The sequence below is a fragment of the Artibeus jamaicensis genome, unplaced genomic scaffold (genome assembly GCF_021234435.1).
Source record: "Artibeus jamaicensis isolate MK-2021 breed Jamaican fruit bat unplaced genomic scaffold, CSHL_Jam_final contig_923, whole genome shotgun sequence".
Classification (NCBI taxonomy): domain Eukaryota; kingdom Metazoa; phylum Chordata; class Mammalia; order Chiroptera; family Phyllostomidae; genus Artibeus; species Artibeus jamaicensis.
The window spans coordinates 15,870,186-15,891,000 of record NW_026522014.1 but is presented as its reverse complement, the minus strand read 5'-3'; the positions used below and the strand labels follow the sequence as shown (position 1 = coordinate 15,891,000).

Below are 20,815 nucleotides of genomic sequence, written 5' to 3'. Positions count from 1 at the left end.
GGGAAGGCTGGAGAATTAGGCAGAAAGCTTGGGAAGCCAGAGCAGCTGCCCAAATACTGTAAAGCTACTGGATAAATTAGTTGTTTCTGCTAAGCTCTAGAAACCACAGTTCATATGAGCATCACCCAAGGTCTGGGACTGGACTCTGCATGGCCGAGACTGCCACATCCAGAGCAGGACACTGTTTGCACAGCTGCCTCTGTTCACCTTGATACTGGGCTCTCTTCTGTATCTGCTTGTTTGTGTGGCCAGTTCCTAATTCCAGGTCCCTGAGAGTTGTGTCTGGTTGACCATTCTAAGTGCTTTCCTTCTCCCTTATCTACCAGGCTGGCCTGACAGTGAGTCACTGGCACTTCAGCTTCCATGCTGATTGTCGCCATTAGAGTGCAGCTGGGTAAAGCAGATTTTTAACTCACAACTTAGTACATTACAGTCTCTTTTAGCTTAAATGATCTTTTGGGTGAGTCCTTTTTAATTCTCAGTCTTTCATTTTCTCCCCCTCCTTGCCTGGTTTCTCTCCAAGTTGGTATCTGAGTATAAGGTGGGACAATGCCATGCCAGTATGGTGTGGGGAGAGAAGGGCGTCTGAAGCCCATGTGATGCCATCGGGGCCCCGGCTGGTCCCCAGCCGTGGAGGAGTCTAGTTTGATTCTGGTGCTGGACCAGTGTGCCTTTCTGGAACATCGTGCATGAGTGCCATCCATTGTGTATGATTTCCATCATTTTCTACGGGGTCGTGAAGGCACAGTGTAGCCTCTTTGCCCTAACCCTTGGCATCGGCAGGTCCACTGGCCCTCTCAGCACCTTCGAATTCCCACACAGGTGGGTGTGGGAGTCTCCCAGCTGGGGCAACGGTGAAGTCTGAGTGGCTGAACACAGAGGCCCTGCTCCCCATAGATCTCACTCTTCAGCACCTGCAGTGTGTTTTGCTGAAGCCCCCATACAGCTCCATTCAAACTCTGGCTTTCTTCTCCTAATGTACTGGGGCGGAGGGGACTGGCTTTCTGTACCCCTTTTATGTCTGTCAGGAATTAACTGATGCCCCTATTTTAGTTATTGTTTAGGCATAATAAATCTCGTGGTTGCAAATCATCATGATTTCAGGGGAGAAATGAACAGTGTCAACCTAGCCAGACAACTGTATAAATCAGTACAAGAAATGTGTAAGGGGCAAGGAAAGGGTCAAAAAAGACTTCTTTAAGGACGTAACCTGGCACCATGTGTTGAGGATGAACCCATGACCCATTTTAGATATCTTAGATTATACTCACATAGGCCAGCTAAGTGGCTAGGAGTCCTCATCATATCACAGAGAAGAGTTGGGAGGACTGTCCAGACAGCAGCCATTTACACCAGCCTGTCTTCAAGTCTGAGGGTCCACAGGAGTCTTGTTTTGAGTCAGCAATGTCTAGAAGGCTTGCTTCTTCTCGGTGGCTGGTGGCTTGAAGGCACAGCTGGGTGATTGAGGCCCTGGAGAAGCCCGTACAAGCCAAGGCCTGAGGAACCAACTGTGGGGAGATTTCCCTTGGCTGGCACGGGGCAGGGGTGGGGAGGTGCCGGAGGGGCTGGTGGGGGAAGATCAGTGATTAAACTATTTAAAGGAGTGCAAAGGGCAGAGTTTTCACATCAGAGCCAGGAGGCTAGATAAAAGGGGAAGGAAACCAGAAATGCTGGAGCTGGTGATCAAAAAATCATGGGCAAGGTCAAGGACAGTTCTCCAAGATGCAGCTGAGGTACTGAGGGCCATTCACTGAGAGGCAGAACTGGTGAAACAATTTGTACTGATCCCTGAGAACATTCATTTCAGGTGCTTTCAGGTTCAACTGATAGATTTAATACTTTACTTTTCTGCAAATAAAGGTTGTGGAGGCCTTCTCACACTGTGCCACAGGGGGATTGTGGTAACGGTATTCCAAGAGTTTTTAAAGTGCAAATATTTTCTGAGACAGATAAAGGTTGCATTAGGTATTAAAATCCAGCTTAGAGTTAATATCTCTGTTATTGGATCCATTGTTCATCCTCACTAACCCTACATGTAAATTACTGAGTTAGTGAGTTGGGAATAAAATAAGGTCTTGCCTTCAGATAAGAAGGCATCGTTGCCATGTGAACACACATATACACACAACAGGGTCCAAGGTATGAAATCTGTTATAAAAGGACTAGGTAAAATATTACAGAATTTATTAGGAGGGAGGGAATAATTCAGAGCAGGGCCAGAGTGAGGAAGGCTTCATAGAGAAGAGTGTTTATTCATTAAGCATCGATAGACATGAAAGAGCTGAACACTTAAAGACAGGCAAAAAAATGTTCTGGGAGAAGAAGCAGCATGGAGAACAAAAACCTGTAGGGTTTGTAGAAATGGAGATCATTTGTTTTCGAAAGGAATGTCAGTGATGGAAGAGCGCATTATTAGGTTCTAGTAAGGAGACTGAGGGTCCCGTGACAAAGGAGAATGGAGTGGTGCTGTTTGGAGTGGCGCGTGACCCCAGGGGGCGCATTACCGGGGCTCTGGGTAGATCATGTAGGTTGGGCAGCAGGAAGCCCGACTAGTATCGGGAGGTGGCAAGTAGGGAGGGAGGAGAGAACGTACACAAGAGGGAAATAAATGCCTCCTTTGTCATTATCCTGGTACCTCCTTACTGTAGCTGAATCCTCCCATTACATTTTTGGGCCCATCCCAAGCTGAGACCTTGTCTGTCCGATGCGTCTTCTGGGCTGTGTCTAACAGCAAATGAAAGGCTAGAGACAGATCTGATCTGACGAAATGGAAGAAACACTTTTCTTAGTTTTTGTTTCTTTGTTTTAAATACTCTGTGTTCTTGATGTTGCAAAGAAGTGAAACAATTATTGCACCTTTCATTTTATGCGTGTTTTAAAATTTACTTTTCCCCCTCCAAATGCATTTTTCTTAAATTTTGAGCAATCAGAAACAACCCTGGATTATAAAGAAGGAAAATACAAAATGAAGAAATGTCAAGGAAAGTGGAAGGAAATGTCAACAAGCGTTCTGTATTGCTCACATTTTTCAAAGGCAGGTTTTCAAAAAATCCAGGGCCTTTTGGAAGATGAAGGATAAAAGTTCTCCATTGTGTCTGTCGCTCCACTGACAGCAACCGTGCTGATGATGTGGGAGGTTTTTAGTCCTCACCTGGGAAGGCCTCATTCACCTGCCCTAGGCTGGCAGCCATCCTCCGCTCTGAATCACTGCAGTAGAATCTGGTAGGGCTGGTTCCACGGCTGCGCGAGGATTTGCAGGCAGGCATGAAGATTTTTTAGTTCTTGTCAACACTGAGGGTGTCTTTTTACTTCTTTGCAAATATCAAATCACTTCTGTTTCCTTTTATAGAAATAGGTCCATATTTATCAATTGTTCTTAGACATACCCACCTGTGATACATATGTATTTACTAATTGCTTTGCTTTTCCTTGTACTTACTCTTTCTTGCTAGGGTGAAACTGTAGACATCCACCCTCTTCTCTTGGTTTCAGGAAAGGAGTATGAATTGTGGGTGTTGTAGTTCTTGTGCCCGGGAGGGTTCCTGGTTGGGCAGCCTGGAGCTGTACTGGGAGGACTTCTAGTCCCAGGTGGCTTGGTAAACTGCAGTTTGGGTGCTGCAGACAGAGCAAGACACGTTTGGAGAGAGTCCTTGGTTTTCCTAGAGTGACTTCCATTCACTGACATAATGTTCCTGAACTGAAGAGGCTTGAGTTCATTTCCACAATTGTAAGTGTTGTTTTTAAAAATTAATATTTTCTTCACTACTGATATGTGTTCCACATAGGACATTGTGTGATTTCCAGAATAACTGAGGAAACTAAATGCTTCTTCCTTTCTCCCCAAGCTCTGCTTGAAAAGGAAAAAGGGAAGGTAATTGATATTCTATGTTGGTGGGACATGGTTTAAAATAAACTTGGATACATGGAATAGATTAATATTTGGGACATGTTATAAAATAATTTATAAAAAGAGGAGGAAGACATGCAACATTCAAAATCAAATGTAAAGGAAAAACACTTTGATTTGCTTCAAATATGTGGATGGTTGAAATCCTCTGAAAATTTTAAACATTTCAGAAGACAGCCAAGTGTGTTGAGAAGACTGCGGGCATTGAAGTCAGAGGAAGTTGGATTCAGTGGCCCCACCACTTTAAGTAGGTGACCTTTGAAAAGATGCTTCACCTGGTTGAACCTCAGATTCCTCATTTGTAAAAGTGGTATAAAACCTACTTCACTGGGTTACTAGAGTGAAACCAGCATAGTGCATTGCACCAAATAGACGTTTAGACAGTAACTGATGGAGGATAAACTTGGCTTCTTCCTAAATAAGTTTCAGTGGCATTTCAGAAACAGAATTAAGAGACAAAAACAGTGTATGATTCCACTACACGAGATAGCTAAAGTAGTCAAATTCCTAGGAACGCAAAGTAGAAATGAAATGGTGGTAGCCTGTGAGTGGGGGAAGGGAAAATAAGAGATGTTTAATGGCTATAGAGTTTCAGTTTTGCAATTTGAAAATATTCTGGAGTTTGGTTGCACAACATTGTAAATACACTTAACACCATTAAATTGTACACTTGTAAATGGTTAGATGCTAAGTTTTATGTTATGTATTTTTCACTATAATTTTTAAAAAGAAGACCAAAAAAAACTTAATGAAAATGCTGGTGTCTCCCATTTATGAAGGTATCTCTGACTCCTTAAAAATTGCTCAAGTCCATTTCCAATGGACCTAATTTCAGATTGAAATTGGATTACCTGTGTTCATGTGTAGTTTTAACATAAAAATAGTTAGTTGTGATTATGATGTATTTCCGGTTTATTCTTAGTCTTGACCTTGAATGACGGGTCAAGACTAAGAATATAGTCTTGGTCTTTGTGGTAATCCTTTTTATACTTTTCATAACTTAATTTTGTGATTATCTATGATTGATACTAGTTATCTTAGTATGATTTCATGGGTACTGTAAAGATATAGCAATTGTGAAGTCCTGATTAGTAGTTAAAACTTGAAAAGTTGAGATATGACCAAATATATTATTTATTCTGGTTTTCTCACATTCTCTGTAGCTTATTTTTTTTATTTTTAAAGATTTTATTTATTTATTTTTTTAGAGAGAGGGGAAAGGAGGAGAAAGAGAGAGAGAGAGAGGGAAACATCAATGTGTGGTTGCCTCTTGTGCACCCCCTACTGGGGACCTGTCCTGCAACCCAGGCATGTGCCCTGACTGGGAATTGAACTGGTGACCCTTGGGTTTACAGGTCCATGCTCAATCCACTGAGCTAACCCAGCCAGGGCCCTTTAGCTTATTTATAAATAGCTCATTTTTGTGTTGGTGATTTCAAAATAATATAGAGTATTAAGATAGGACCTGTTAAATACCATCTTATCTTAAAATGCATTAGGTAGTCTGGAAGACAAAAGACAATTTAGGGTTTTATTTATTTTAATCATGAAAGCATGTCATTATTGACTTTCTGGAAAATATTTTCTTAAAAAACAATTCATATGCCTGGCTGTCTATTAAAACTAAGTAACCTTTATGGTATTTGGTTACAGAAACCAAATGCCATAAACTTTGAAAACAAAGTTTTGCATATGATCTATTTAAATGAACATATTTAAAAGGCAACTCTCTGAGGAGCTATGTCAACAAGTCCAGGGAAGCATGAGAATGAACACACAGGGGAGGGAAAGCTGCAGAAGCACTTGATCAATATGGTTCTCTATCTGAAGGGGAAGCCCTGGGCTTGCTGTTGAATGTCCTACATGGTGTAGTCTCTCTAGGATGTGTCATTTATTCATTTAACAGTTTCCTTTAGTAATCCTACAATGTTCTTCCCCTTGACTTGGGGTTAAAGAGTGACTGAGTCACATGTAGTCCTTAAGGGTATCCCGGTCCACTAGAAAAGATACATACTCATAAAAAACCTAAAGGGAGGAAGTAGTAATCTGTGCATCACTCATGCCTTTCCTGGCATTACTGTTGGTTAATTCCCACTCCTTAGATGATATGCTCAATGTCATGGGATTAAAAGAAGCCTCCATAAATCTTCACTTGAACTGTAATAATTGGAGACCAGAAAAAGATAAATTTGAAAGCTTGTGTATGAGTCACTCAAAAGCAGAGTGAAGTAACTCCCCAAAACATGGAAGAAATATGTACCCAGCATTTCAGAGGAAGGGGAGGTCATGGTGTGTAAATATCTAGAAGACACTCTGGAAAATTACAGAGATTGAGCCAGGCCTGGAAGGATGTGCAGAGTTGAAATCGAGAGAAAACAATACAGAAAATATCTCCTCTGGAGCGATGCTTCCCAAAAATTTTACAGATGAAATGATTTTATGCAATATTAATAAAATCAACAACTGAGTTGCACAATGAGAAAGTTATATTTTTCATTCTACTTCTTAATTTTTCAAGGACATAGATGTATTGTTGTTCATATGACTTTAAAAGTTTTCTAACACACGTTTAATCCTCTTCGTAACTATAGAATTGTAACAAGCTCAATGATTTTAGCAGGCAAAACTTATTTAGTTGTAACTTAATAACTTTTAGAAAAACATTTTTTATTATAGTCATTGCCTATTTCTGTAATAGATACTGGTTTTTCCATTTATGTTACTGATAGAAATTTTCTATTAAAAGACTTATCTGAGCTAAAATGTGAAGGAATTTACAGAAAATAGTAAGTAAACATTAGTCTGGTACTTGGTAAGAGAAATATCATGAAGTGTTACCAGAAGGCCTGAAGTTTGGAAACCGTCAAAGTAGAGGCAATGTCAAGTACAGAAATTAGGAAGTGAAACTGAATAGGCTGTCTTTATGTACAGCTGGAAAGAAGGGGGGCACTGGTATTCTGTGGAGGGTGTCCTGGGGGCTTTGGATGATGGTGCTGGGATAAGGTTAAGACTGTGGAAGTTTAAAGGGATTCTGACTTCACCTTCCCCATGGTGGGGTTTCAAATGGGTCCCCACCCGGGGACAACATGTGAAGAGTTGTGCTTTAGGAAGATCATCCAAGGATTGGTCTGTAGGTAGGTTGGAGCACAAGGAGTGTGAATGTGGAGAGGGCACTTTGGAAATAGGCTTTCATAATCTGATCATGAATAAGTAACAGGTGCTAGGAATGAAAATGGAAGAGAGGGATGAGGAAGACCTTCAGTAAAAAAGAAAATATGATGATGATGATGATAAAAAATGACAGACAAGATGATCTTGAGTGTTTAAGCTTGGTGGCTTGAGAGAATGACAGGGACACTGAAGCAAAAGAGAGGGAGCTAGTTCTTGTGGGGGCAGATGTTCCTTTAACTTCGGGCAATTTGAAATGGCCTGATGGGCTGACCTTCCAGTGGAAAGGGAAACTGCACTGTTAATCATGTGGGATTGGAGTTAGCGAGAGAAATGCAGACCATGGGCACCTGATTAAAGGGCAGCGTAGTTCTGCTCTTCCCTCGGCCCATTCTAGGAGGAATGCTGAAGGAAGAGAGTGTCCAGGATCTACGGATAGCAAGGGCAAGGAAGAGCAGGTTGACTATTTCCTCCCAAGATTTTACTTTTCCTTTGGGAAGTTCTCTCTTCACTACTGTAGCTCCCACCTTAGTCAGTGGTGAAACATCTTTATAGGGTCCTTCCTCAGATTAAGCAAAAACATTTTTATTTCTATCCAGAATAGCCACCAGGTAGAATTTCCAGGAAGGGTAGAGGGGGCTTTGTGTCTTCTATTTCCACTGGGAAAAGCACTGAATCTAAATGGTTTTCCAAATAATACAATACACAGTAGATAGATATTTAAAGATAGAAAAATACCACAAGACTAGTGTGCTCACCTTCCAGCTTAACAAGTAAAATGTGCAAATTTTTAGATTTTTAAAATTGTTTATGGTATTAACATTTTGTCCCCATTTCTTCTAGAAATTTATTTAAGTGAAGAGCTCCCCTCATCCTGTTCTCCCCCTTTCACTTCAGTGGTTACTGCTATCCTCTCTTTGTAGATTTGCTCTTCTTTGTGTGTTTTTATTCTTTTATCTGTTTTTATTTTTGTCTTAGTCTTTCCATTGCAATCACCACACTGTTGTCCCTGCCTGCGAGTCCTTCACAATTGCCAAGATATGGAAGCAGCCCAAGTGTCCATCTGTAGATGAGTGGATAAAACAACTATGGGACAGTTATACAAGGAATACTCAGCTATAAAAAAAGAAGAAAATTTTTGGAGAACATTATGCTAAGTGAAATAAGCCAGTCAGAGAAAGACAAAAACCTGTGTAAACTTAATTCTAAACCTTCAGGCTAACGTGGTAGGAGGAGCCTCCTTACCCTTTGCTGACAACAACAAAGAAAACAGCAGGTCTCCAGCACAGGAAGCAGCCCCTGCTCGCAGGCATTCTCTTTGTGGAGGATTTTGATAAACTGAAAGTTCAGTAAAAAAAATATTACTTGACCTTGACTGTCAAGAATCAGGCATCATTTTCCAGATGTAAAGTGTTGGAATGTAGTTTTATGTTATGTCCGTAATCCAACCTATTTTTCTGTATTCTCCTGGGAAAAGAAAGCATGTTTGTCACAGGTCACCTACTTACTGAAAAATTTAGACAATTGTTCTGTCCCTGGTGTTTTATTCAAGTTACCAGAGGTCGATGTCACAAATGAGCTAGTTGATGACTTGGAAAGTGCATTGCACATCAACTAGGATTCAGACACAGTTGTTTCAGGATTTTAGGGCTTAAAAAATTGTTGGGGACTGTACCACCTAAAAAGACTTGAAAATAATATTAAACAATACTGAACTGTGGCTGGAGGCCTTAATAGGGACCTAAATCTATTTACAAAGATATTAGATTAAAACTTACGGTCATTCTTATATATAATTAAATAATTCAAATAATATAAAAGCATAAAGAATGAAAAGTAAGCCGAAATGCCAGGTTGCGGATTTCTGGCCGTGAGTCCCCTCCTAGGATGTGCAGTGTGGAAGCTTTCAGTTTCTTTGGAGTGCTTCCAGTGATAAATATTCTTAGCATGTGGAATGTCTAGTGTCTTTATTTTCTTATTTTGGTGATTGACCCATATCATTGCATAGGAAGATACCACATTATTTCTTACCACATGGGTATGGATGTGCCTGAGTTTGTTTATTGGTCTCGTGTTGATGATTTTTAAATGTAACTTCTGGTCTTTAGCTGCTATTAACACAGCTGCAATATAATAAAAGATGTTAAATTGGAAAATTTGGCTTACGATTCTGAGACAAGAGATTTCAGATACCAAAAAGATATATCTGACTAAAACCCCAACTGGGAATATTTTCACAATTCCTGATGTCCTCACCTGCTTCCAGGTTATAGAAAATAAAAAAGAGAAAAAACAAGGCGAGGATTTTGTGAGAATGATTTTGGAGAACTAACCTGATGTAGGGAGGTAGAAATGAAGGATGGTCCTTTTTTTTTTTTAACCTCAAGCTAGAAGAAACAGCTTTGTTGCACACTCCTGGAAAGCTAGGCATGCTTTCTGTTAGATACTCAGAGCCAAGGGAGGTGTAGGTGACAGAGGAATTAGATGCATTGCTCAATGCACAGGCAATTGTAAGCTCTGAGGGTATCCCAGAGCTCGCTCACGTACATAGGCATACACATACACACACATGTGCACACACACTGTATTAGCAATGGACATCACATCGGCCAAGCCACCTTACAATAAGAGCTGTAGCTTAAAAATGTTCTGTTTTTATTTATCCCTTTACTTTCTCATTCTACAACGTCAGAGGCTTCAGCAACAGGAGCTGGCAAATTGGGTGACGGAAGAGGTGGGGAAGAAAATGAGATGTGTCCTGTATTGTCCTCAGAAGGCTGCAGACTTACAGGGCACGCGGGCAATGGAACCTGTCATACACTGGAAGACTCACATGGCGATGGAAATATTGGACGGGGTATTTTAATTTATGAATCAAAACTGCATTTTGCAACTTAAATTAACCACAAGATTTTCTTTCAATCTGTGAGTGACCAGAAGATACATGGGACCAACTGGGGAATTTTCGTCAGTGGCATTAGAAAAAACTCCCTCCAGTGAGTACATTTTTAAGAGGAAAGCGGTGGACAAAAATATAATTGCATTCTGATTCATCTCACAAACTGTGTTTGGAGTGGCTACATACCTATCTTTGCTTACAGATCAGGGAAAAATTCATTCTTAAGCAAGGACAATATACTAACTTAAGGATTTCCAGGCACCAGAGAGTTAATTAACTGCCAGGAGGGATCATTGAAGCTCAAATCATGCTCTAGTGCTACATTTTCAATTTGGTAGTTACTAGCTACACATGTCTTTTACCATTTAAATTGTCCAATAAAAAATTTAATCTCTCAGTTGCACTATCCATATATTTCAAGTGTTCAATAGCTAAGTGTAGCTGCTGATTACCTGATTTGACAAAGGCAGATATAGAATATTCTCCAAACCACAGAACTTTTGGTCTTCATCACAGACATTAAACCATTTAAGTCTCCCAAAACATGGTAGAAAAGGTATATAATTATTATTCCTCATAATAGATGTAAGAATCAAGGTTCAGAGAGGTTCAGAAACTTGATCAAGAAAGTTGGTCTTTCCTCTAAACCACATTGGTTGACCCTCAAGTCACGTATAAAATGTAAAACTAACCTCACTCTACTTTCAAAATATATTGTGGAATATTCTAAAATCTCGAAATTCCTAAGGGAAGGAGGCTTTACTCATCTCTATATTGTTACTGGATTGGTGGGAAACACAGTCTCATGTCTACTTTCTAATGCCTCTATTTTATAAGCCATACAATTTATTCCCAGACGCAGACTCAACTAAAAGACTTTTGGTGAATGCAAAAGGTTTTAGTATGAATAGAGAAATACTAAATAATGGCATTTATCTATTTATCCCTTCACTTTGGTACATGGTTGTCTAAGAAAGTAATCATTGACTTGGTTATACATAGATTGTTTTGAGACCAGATTTATTTTCTGTTGTCTTTTGCAAATGAAGATAAATGAAATTCATAGTAAAACTATCACCTCCCACTGAGTATCTAGTAGTGTGTGGGGATAACTGATTTATTAGAGAGAGAAAACTCAGAAACAATTGAAAAAAGGTAAAGATAGTAGTCACTGGGCTATGCATACCCCCATTTCTTTACAGGAGGCCAAAGAGGTTCAGCGGGTGCTTGGACTAAGGGTGCTGCTTCTGAGTTGTGTGTCTCTAGAGGCTGAAGCTCAAAAATGCAGTCTGAGGGGGTCTTGAGTGCAAGGCCTCAAGGGATGACTTGAAGTCCTTAGGGAGCTTGGGAGTGGATGGCGAGGAACGAGCTGGGCTCTGCCCCTTGTCTCCACTCTCACCGCTACTTCCCTAGTTCAGGCTGCGGCTACTTCTCCTTGTTTCCAGGTCTGCTTCACCTTTTGCTTTCATTTTTCTAAAGTGTAAATCATAGATCGGATCACGTTATTTCCTGACTTTAAACTCTTCTGCGTCTTCTTTCTCAGAGGCTAAAGTTCAAGCTCCTGGGGAGGTCTCATAAGGCCACTCAAGGCCAGTCCCTGCTGGCCTTTGTGTTCTTTCCTCTTGCCACTTCCCCAGACCTCCTACCCCTGTGCCTGCCCCACCGCTGTGACCCGACCCAGCCTTCCTCAACTACTTCCTGTTTCCTGAATGACTGAGGTCACTCCCGTGTCCCTGATCCCTGATCTGTATACAATGTTCCTTTTATTTGAAACACTCTTTACCCTTCTCCCTACAAACCCGTTAGGGTAGAGGTGGCATTTGAACCCAGACAGCTCAACCTCCAGAGCCCATTTCATAAATACTACGTGCCGCCATAGGGCAGACTGGCTGAAGGGCCTCTCCCGGCCTCTGGTACTTCACAGCCCAACTGCTACGCTCATCCTCCCTTTTGTGTAACTGCAGATGGTGCCCGCCTTCCTGCGGGTCTGACCACACCCATTCAGGTCATCTTTGTTCCAGTGACATAGTGTCATTTCTCTCTTGTTAGAATATGTATTTTTAATAAAGAAATAGAAAAATAGAAATTCATCATAACAAATAATACCCAACATCTTTAAGACTTTTAAAAAAAGAGAGATGAACAACTTAGGCTGATACTTTACCGGATGCAGAGTGATATTACAAATATTCAGAAATGGTTATAGCATGGTCACGACCTGCCAGAATGGGTACTGGCCATTAGATGGTACCCAGTGTTCTCACCTAATATCCACTCTGCCGGGAAGCAGGGGATGGGCATGGAAACATTGCGTAGACCCGTGTTTCTGGACAGGCAGGGTGAAGGATGTCTTAACTGTGCATCAGTGGGAATTTCTCCTGGCTCAAGCAAAAAGGGAATTAGGGTCGGATTATTGAGTACATTGCTTCATCCTCCCTCTTATGTAATTGCTTGATCTCCTCACATCTTGAGTTGAGTTTGGCCATTTCCTAAAGTTGAAATTCCCTGTAATTAACCTATGTACTTATCCCTGTTGTGATTTGAGGACAGTTTACTTTCTTTTCCAGAATTGGTTGCTGTTGTCAGTAAATTGATTGAGAATGTTGATACCAGAGGTTTCTCAGTAACCTCCTTTTTTCTTGGATGTCATCGTGTTTTTTTAAATTCAGTTATTATTATTATTTTGAAATATAACTCAGTGCTTGTCAATGAGAGAGATATTTTTGTTTATTTGTAGATGATCATTTCTAGTAATCTTTTAAGTGTGTGTGTGTGTGTATGTGTGTGCGCAAAATGGTATAGTGACTTGCTTTTCCTTCAGTCTCTATCTTGCTAATGATTGTACAGGATGTAGTTAAGTCAAAACTGCTGTATAAAATTCTGTTTGAAAGGCCTTTTTCCTTTATGAAAATATGTATAATTCACAACTTTCTTACTGATTCATTTTATAGTGCATTTAGTATTATTTAATTGTAATATTTTTAAACAGGGCCATAAAATAATTATTTAAAAATAAGGTCCATTTTATCATTCCAAGAAGATGGTAAGGATTGAAAGTGGTTTCCAGAGTATTGTTTTTGAATGACGTTTTACATACTCTCGACTTGCCTCTGTGAGTTCCTCTTCGTTCAGGGTGCTGTTTAATTCTCACATTAGTAAGTGCTCTGTTCTTCCTGTGTGCTTCTTACTTCACTGGAGCAATCTCCCTTATCCCTCCTTTGAATTCATATTTCAGAACATGGTTCTGAAGTGACTGCTTTCCGATGATTGTGTGATGATCCCCCTGGTGGTGTTGGAAGGTGTGGTGGGCAGGCAAGGGGTGGGCTTCAGGCCAAGAACATGCCAGAATGTCCATTATGCCGAGCGAGGCAGGCCCAGGCGCTCACCTGTGTACTTCAGTGGTACCCCCTCCACTGAGTGGCTGCCTTTGAGCCCCCCTGGGCCTCAGACGTCTTCAGCTGGGATACTGCCTGCATTTGCATGCATCCGAATGGGAGAAGGTCAAAGGTGCCAACTCTTTATCTGTGGATCACATTCCCATCTTCATAGCTAATGATTTTTCCTTCTACTCCCAGTTTCCTTGCGCAAACCTTGTGTAAGCTACACAATCCGTCTGTGTCTCAATTCCTTATCTGCAAAAGGAGCTGGTAACATTGGCTACTTTTCCCATGAGTAGGCCTGAGAATGAACAAACTGGCGTTCAAAGCACAAGTGTCTGAGATGATAGGCCCTCCATAAATTTAGATTACTATTATTACCATCCTCCCTTTTTTACTGCCAGCAGAATAATAACTCACACGGGATCTGGTGTTTACAGAGGGTTTTGCATTTTAAACTATTTTATAACAATAATTTAGAAGAGCCTCTCTCTGCATAGTCTCAGCATCATACTTCTATGGACAAAAGATCCCCTGGAATTCTCTGTACATCGCTCTTTTTCATGAACTATTTGTTGTTTTTCCCATTCAGATTATTATTTTTTAGTCTGTTTCTGTGTCTCATTAGAAGGATTTGTTCTATGTCAAGCCTGCTTGGGGTACATGGGGTTTATTCTTCTGATTGAATTAATTGGATAATCTATATGTAATTCAACTTATCAGTTTGTGATCCTTATAAATATCTTGCTTCATTAAAGGGAATTGCAGAGCTTAAGATCAAGGCTGAGGTCAGAATGGAGAGCTCCAGAAGAGAGTGGAAGACTAGGGGCAGAATTCAGGGGCTTATCAAGACATCATTGCCTAACTGAAGGGTGGGGCCCAGACAGAGTATTTACTTGTCTGGATAAGCTGTAAATGTTCATGCTGGCCGTTAGTCCCCTTTCATCCCCTCCCGCCCACTGGGAGACCGCTATCCAATAAATTTGAGTCCTGGGCCATCCTGCTTTGTTCATTGTTTATTTCCTGAACTAATATGATACGCTTGGGCTCTTTATCCTTCTTGATCTCCCATCCAATGCCTAATTCTGGTTCAGAAAAGTCCCTGGGACTTTACCCAGGCACTGGTTTAGTTAGTGCCAGGTTTTTCCCAGCACTCATGAAAGGGGATCAGGCAGCGCTTTGATCAATATCTTCTTGGCAATGGTTTGCTTCTTTTCCCACCATTCTCCTCCAGGCCCCAGGTATCCTGTCAGAGACACCCAGATGTATGCAGTCTTCTTGAGGTTTCTTTGCGAATGCCCAGACTTTAGGCTGTCCTGCTATTCCCTGCTCTACCTGGTTGAGTTAGGGTTGTAACTGGAAGACATTGTGCCTTGAAGACTTTGCTGTTTCAGGATTTCACCATGAATGTGGTGTTTTTCATATGATCCTGGAAGTGTTTAACGTCAACATGGTTTTTATTAAAGAACTATTTCTATAAATGAAAGCACCTGTATATCCCAGTAGACAAAATAAGCCTATGTATTATAAGATATAAAAGTGAAAACAAACAATAAATAGTAGCTTCAGAAGCATTTCTCCTAAAAGCCATGACATTAAGTCTACAAAATTAGAATCAAACTTTTATGTAGTTTTCTGTTCCATCTGAAAAATTGATTGTGAAGAATTGTGACTTTGAAATTTGTAGCTCAAATGTGGCTTTTAAAATCTTTATATGGTATATCCAATGTTTATTTGAAATCTTAGTGCATCATATAATTACCTTCTACTTTTTTAGTTTTTGTCTGGAGACATTTGTAAATTAAGCCATGCTCCCAATCTTATTCAGTCCTCAGTTTGCTGATAGTGTGCACACAAGGACATGTGCAGCCTTTACTAACAAACAAAAGATTTGATATGTATAATGTTAGAAAATTAAAGTCAGGTCAATATTTAAAAATGGCCAAGAAAGAGAAACCATTTTTTCACTAAGACTCCACAGAATCTTTATGTTAGCTGTGCTTATTAAATATTAAAATGCAGGACCACATGCTTCTTTACTGAGATGGTAAAAAATTTTAGATACATTCATTTACTGATGGGCACCTAGGTTGCTTCCAGCTCTTGGCTATTGTAAATTGTGCTACTGTGAACATTGGGGTGCATAGGTTCTTTTGGATTGGTGTTTTAGGGTTCTTAGGATATAATCCTAGCAGTGGAATTCCTGGATCAAAAGGCAGGTCCATTTTCATTTTTTTTAGAAAATTCCATACTGTTTTCCACAGTGGTTGTACCAATCTGCAATCCCACCAATGACGGATTGGGGTCCCCTCTTCTCCACAACCTGTTCAGCACTTGTTGTTTGTTGCTTTGTTTATGATAGCCATTCTGACTGGTGTAAAGTGGTATCTCATTGTGGTTTTAATTTGCTAGGTGCCTGTCAGTAAATGAATGGATCAAAAAATTGTGGTACATATACACAATGGAATTCTATGCAGCAGAAAGAAAGAAGGAGCTCCTACCCTTTGCAACAGCATGGATGGAACTGGAAAGCATTATGCTGAGTGAAATAAGCCAGGTGTTGAAAGACAAATACCATATGATCTCACCTTTAACAGGAAGCTAAACAACAAAACAAACAAGCAAGCAAAATAAAAACAAATACACTGAAATAGAGAACAGGGGGAGAGTGACCAGAGGGGAGAGGGGAGGGAATTTCAGGGAGAAAAGGGGAAGGATTTACAGGAACTAGTATAAAGGACACATGGACAACAACTAAGGGGGGTGGAAATGGGAGGGACGTGGGGAGCACTGGGGGGTGGGGTGGGTTGGGATGGGAGTAAAAAACAGAAAACTGTACTTGAACAGTAATTAAATAAATTTTAAAAAATTAAAAAAAATTAGATACACTAGGTTTGCATAGGGAATAGACAAGGGCCAGAACCAGTTGAAAGCAAACCTGAGAAGAAGACAGGACAGCTCCTCAACTGGATAGGTTTGGAAGGAGAAAGAAAGAGAAAATGATGTTTGCATGCTTGTTGAGTTAAAAAAAAAATCTTAGACTGTCTTTATTTTTAACAAAATCCCAAATCATTTAACTCTTTTCAAACATCACAATTTTAACTTTAAATCAGTATGGGAAATGGCCTCTCTATTGAGTGACAGAAAGAAACATCTGGCCATCAGGGACCCTGAGGTCTGGTGTCGACGTGTCACCCACTGGGTAAGTGCTTTAGGAGATTCACTGCTCCACCATCCATAGTTACGAAAGCAGACGACTGAGGTCGATCAAGAGCATTCACACTCGTCCCTGGGGACACTGAGTTCTGTGCGGTAACTCTGGACCCCATTCTTGCAGTGAAAACGGTGGCTAAAATGGGAGGAATGTCAGCTATTTTCTCCTTACCTTTCAACCAGGTGGACTTGGCATCTACTTATTTATTTCCCAGCTGTATTTCTTTAACTTTTTAAGAAATAGGTTTCCATGCATGAGAGAATTGTGTTTGCAACCATTCAATTAAATTATTGCTAAAGTCTTCTCAGTTTGAAAGGTATGTTTTCTCTAACCATTAATGATAATATGTATTGCATATAGCATGCATGGACACATATTGACACACTTCGTTATACATTTCTATGCCACCTTTCCCCAGTATAACTTCATGCACCCAATCATAAAAATGCAAGAAAACTGAAAAAAGTCCTTAACAATAAAAGCTAACTCCCAATAATGGCAAGGTATGGTGAGATGGGGAGGAGATTAAATATTAAACAAACAAGCAAACAACTGGGGATATGGGAAGTTCATGAAAATGTACAAAAACCCAGCCTAAGCTTCTTTAGTAGCCAAGGTAAAACCCGAAGCGCGCGCGCATGTGTGTGTGTGTGTGTGGGGGGGGATGACGAGTCTTTTAAAAGAGAAAACATTAAAATTGGGAAGAAGAAACTTCCCTCCCCAAACTCGGAGAATAATTTGCCATACATGGCTTTACGTGATAACATAATGGGAAAATCCCCGCATTGCAGTATTACAAAAACATAGAGGAATTTCATATGCAGTGACAGTCCATCTTTATCACGAGGAAGAACGGAGGAGGTAGTGCTAAGCCATCACTCTGTGAAGGCCACTTTGATAGGAGGCTTCAGTAATGTGCTTTACTTTTTTAAAAAAACATTCCCTAAATTTTTAATTGAATTTACTTGGATGACATTGGTTAATAAAGTTTTTGAAGTTTCAGGTGCACAATTCTACAGCACATCATCTGTACATTGTGCTGTGTGTTCACCACCCCAAGTCACGTCTCTGTTCCTCACCGTTTATTGTCCCTTTACCCTCTTCTACCTCCCCGACCCCCCTTTTCATCTGTGATCACCATACTGCGGTCGGTGTCTATGAGGGTTGTTTTGTTGTTGTTGTTGTTTGTTTTTTGCTTAATCCCATCACCTTTTCCACCTAGACCTCCACTGCTGGTGGGAACACAGACCGGAGCAGCCACTGTGGAAAGCAGTATGAAGTTACCAAAAAATTAAAAATGGGACTGCCTTAGGACCCAGTAGTTCCACTTCTGGGAATATATCCCAAAAAACCCAAAACGGGAATTTGAACCCCTATGTTCACTGCAGTGTTACTTACAATAGCCAAGGTTTGGAAACAGCCTAACTGCCCACCAGTAGATGAGTGGATAAAAAGCTGTGGTACATCTATGGGATGGAACACTACTCAGTCATAAAAAAAATAAAAAAAGGAAACCTTACCTTTGCACCATCATGGATGGACCTGGAGGGAACTATGCTAAGTGAAATTAAGACAGTCAGAGAAAGACAAATACCGTATGATTGCACTTACACGAGAAACCTAATGAACAAAGTAAACTAACAAACAAAATAAGCTTAAAGCAGCCTTTTGGTTCAGATTGATTTGGGGATAAGACTAGATAACCTGTATGCTCTGAAGGGGTCACATTTGCATCAGCCTGACATTGAATGGAATCTACATGGTAGGACCTTTTAGAGTCACATTCCGAGGACTTAGCCGAAGGGAGACGTTCCCTATTGTTCTTAAATACAGCACAACAAAGTTTTGTGTAGAAGTAAAGTTCCCCACATGGTCTCGCTTTTCTAGATACCCACCGGCCCTTGGCCTGAGGCGCTCAGAGATTGTGCAGGTTCTCGGGCGTCACCTGAGTAGGTCAGATGTAAGGTTTGGGGTACCGTAAAAGGGGCGGGGCCTACTCAAGAGGCTCTTCTCGCCTCTGCTATGGGGCCGGGTTACAATGTCTCTCCCTGTGTTTCTCTCTAGTAGAAACTACAAAGAAAGAAGATGGAAGGCGGCTACAACTGTGTTGTACTTTTTCTTACGTTTGAAGAAGAAAAGAAAATCTGGGTTCCCTGCCCCTGTCACTACTGAGTGGTGTGTCGGAACCTGGCAATCATTTTCAGTTTCATTAATAATACATAAGCATACTTTATCCCTGAAGCTTCATGAGTACTGTGGTTTGTGATTTGATCTCTTGTAGCTGACTTAGCTGGCATAACCAGGTTACATTTTCCATGGAAAATTTGCATTAGTGTGCGTTTCTTTGCTTCTGAGAAAGACAATGGTCTGTTGTCTCTTACTACATAGCAAACTACCCCCAAACAGTGACTCAAAACAAGCATTTTGTTATTATCTCACACCTGGTAGCTGTCAGATTAAGGTGGGAATTGGCTGTGTGGTGTTCTGCCCGTCTTAGTGTGCAGAACTGGCTCTGGGCTTACAGATGGGCTGGCCTGGAGGGTTCGAGATGGCTTCACACTCATACGGGCACTTTGCCGGGATGACTAGAAGTCGGGGCTCCGCTGGGACTGTCGACTGGAACACTTACGGGTTGACTGTACAGCATGGTGACCTGAGGGCAGTAGGAATTCTCAAACAGCAGCTGGTTTCACCTAGAGGAAGTTTTCCAAGAGACCTAGGCAGCGGCTACCAGGCTATTTACAATAGACTTGGAAATCCCAGCACATTGTTTTCCCTGCTTTCTGTACATCAAGCAAATCACTAAAGCCAGTCTAGATTCCCGGGGAATCTCAAGGAGAGGATAGCTAAGAACTGAATCATAGGTCATCTCTAATATACCACAGGCTGGTACCTATTTCTTGGTTGTATACTTCTTGCATAAATGATCTGCTGAACAACATTATCTCTTGAAATTTGAACAGAACTATAAAGGTTTAAGTAGAACATTAACGTGGCTTTATGACAGTAAAAAAAGATAGATGTCATTTAGTAACTTGCATACAGTAACTAAATGCTTCATTATTAAAGTTAAAAATATAATTTCTTTACTAGTAGGCTTAAATAAGTACATTGGCTTATAGTTATATATTATATCTATTATATATTATATTCTCATCTTCTATTTGTATCTTATCTACTTATTATTTTATTCCTTTAGTAAAATGGATAAAATGAGATGCCCAGTTCTTATGAACACATTTAGGTGTTAATGTTAAATCCTACAGAAAAGCTGGCATAGAGGATAGGAGATACGCCAGCCATTGGCCTGTTTGCTCTCAGCCTGATCCTACAAGCTAGTGCTCCTGTGTGTATTTTGGGTTTTCCATACCCCACAGATTACCTTTCCATGTTTCTTATTGTCATCAAGATTCCAGTTTGGTTTTGCAGATGAGAGGTCCTGGTAAGAGACTGAGAAATGACGGAATGGGGAAAGTGACTCACTTCCTGTTTTTAGCTTCTGGGCCTCTGTCCTCAGCAGCAAAAAGCTGTGAACTTCAGCATCTTCTGTCTATTCCAAGAGCCATAGACAGACTTCTGCCTTGGAACTAGCCCCAGCACCTCCTCGGGTACCCCAGCACCTGCCAGGTGGAGCTCCCCTGGGCTGTACCCGCACTCGGCAGCAGAGCCCCTGGGGAGCCTCAGCTCCAGCTGAGCGGTACGTCCTCAGTAGTTCCGGCACCAGTTTCCTAGGTCCCAGTTGTATTTCCCAACTAGTGTCTGTGACACATCTTGTCTCAGCTGTGCGAACGTCTACTGACGTTTGGTACCCCACAGCGGGCCCCATGGTTGGTGTTTCCAGTACTTCCCAAGGCATCCTGGTGATGCAATGGCACGTGGACCTCCGCATTCTACCACTGCCTCTTCCCTTTTGTTTTCCTGGCCGTGGGGGTAGTAGCTGCTTCCTGCAGGCACCCACATCTAGGTTAATTCACGTTCACTTTTTGTTCTTTCAGCCTTCCACTTCCCTCTGATAGGAAGACCTTGTAGGGTTTCTATTTTTCTTACTGCATCCTGAGTGGTATGGTAGGTGCTATGTTGCTGCTAGTCATTTGCAGAGTTGGGTAAAATGGCCACTAAGGAAGAAAGTTTGGATTAGTGGAGCTGGTGTGACAGAGGTGAGCAGGCCATTCATAAATATTGGTTCTTTCTGTTTTCTGAGATTTTAATGCTCCCCCTTGTTTACAGGCTTTGTGTACATAGTCCCAGTT

At 41.0% G+C, this 20,815-nt stretch overlaps 1 protein-coding gene across 2 annotated transcripts in view; it reads left to right on the top strand.

The window, feature by feature from the left end:
• The first annotated feature begins 3,607 nt into the window (after positions 1 to 3,607).
• MACC1 (MET transcriptional regulator MACC1) overlaps positions 3,608 to 20,815 on the top strand; it is a 53,973-nt gene continuing 36,765 nt past the window's right edge. For both annotated transcript variants that reach the window (XM_053655111.1, XM_053655112.1), the window contains exon 1: positions 3,608 to 3,727. The gene's annotated coding sequence lies outside the window, so the exon portion shown is untranslated. The remainder of the gene's footprint in view (positions 3,728 to 20,815) is intronic.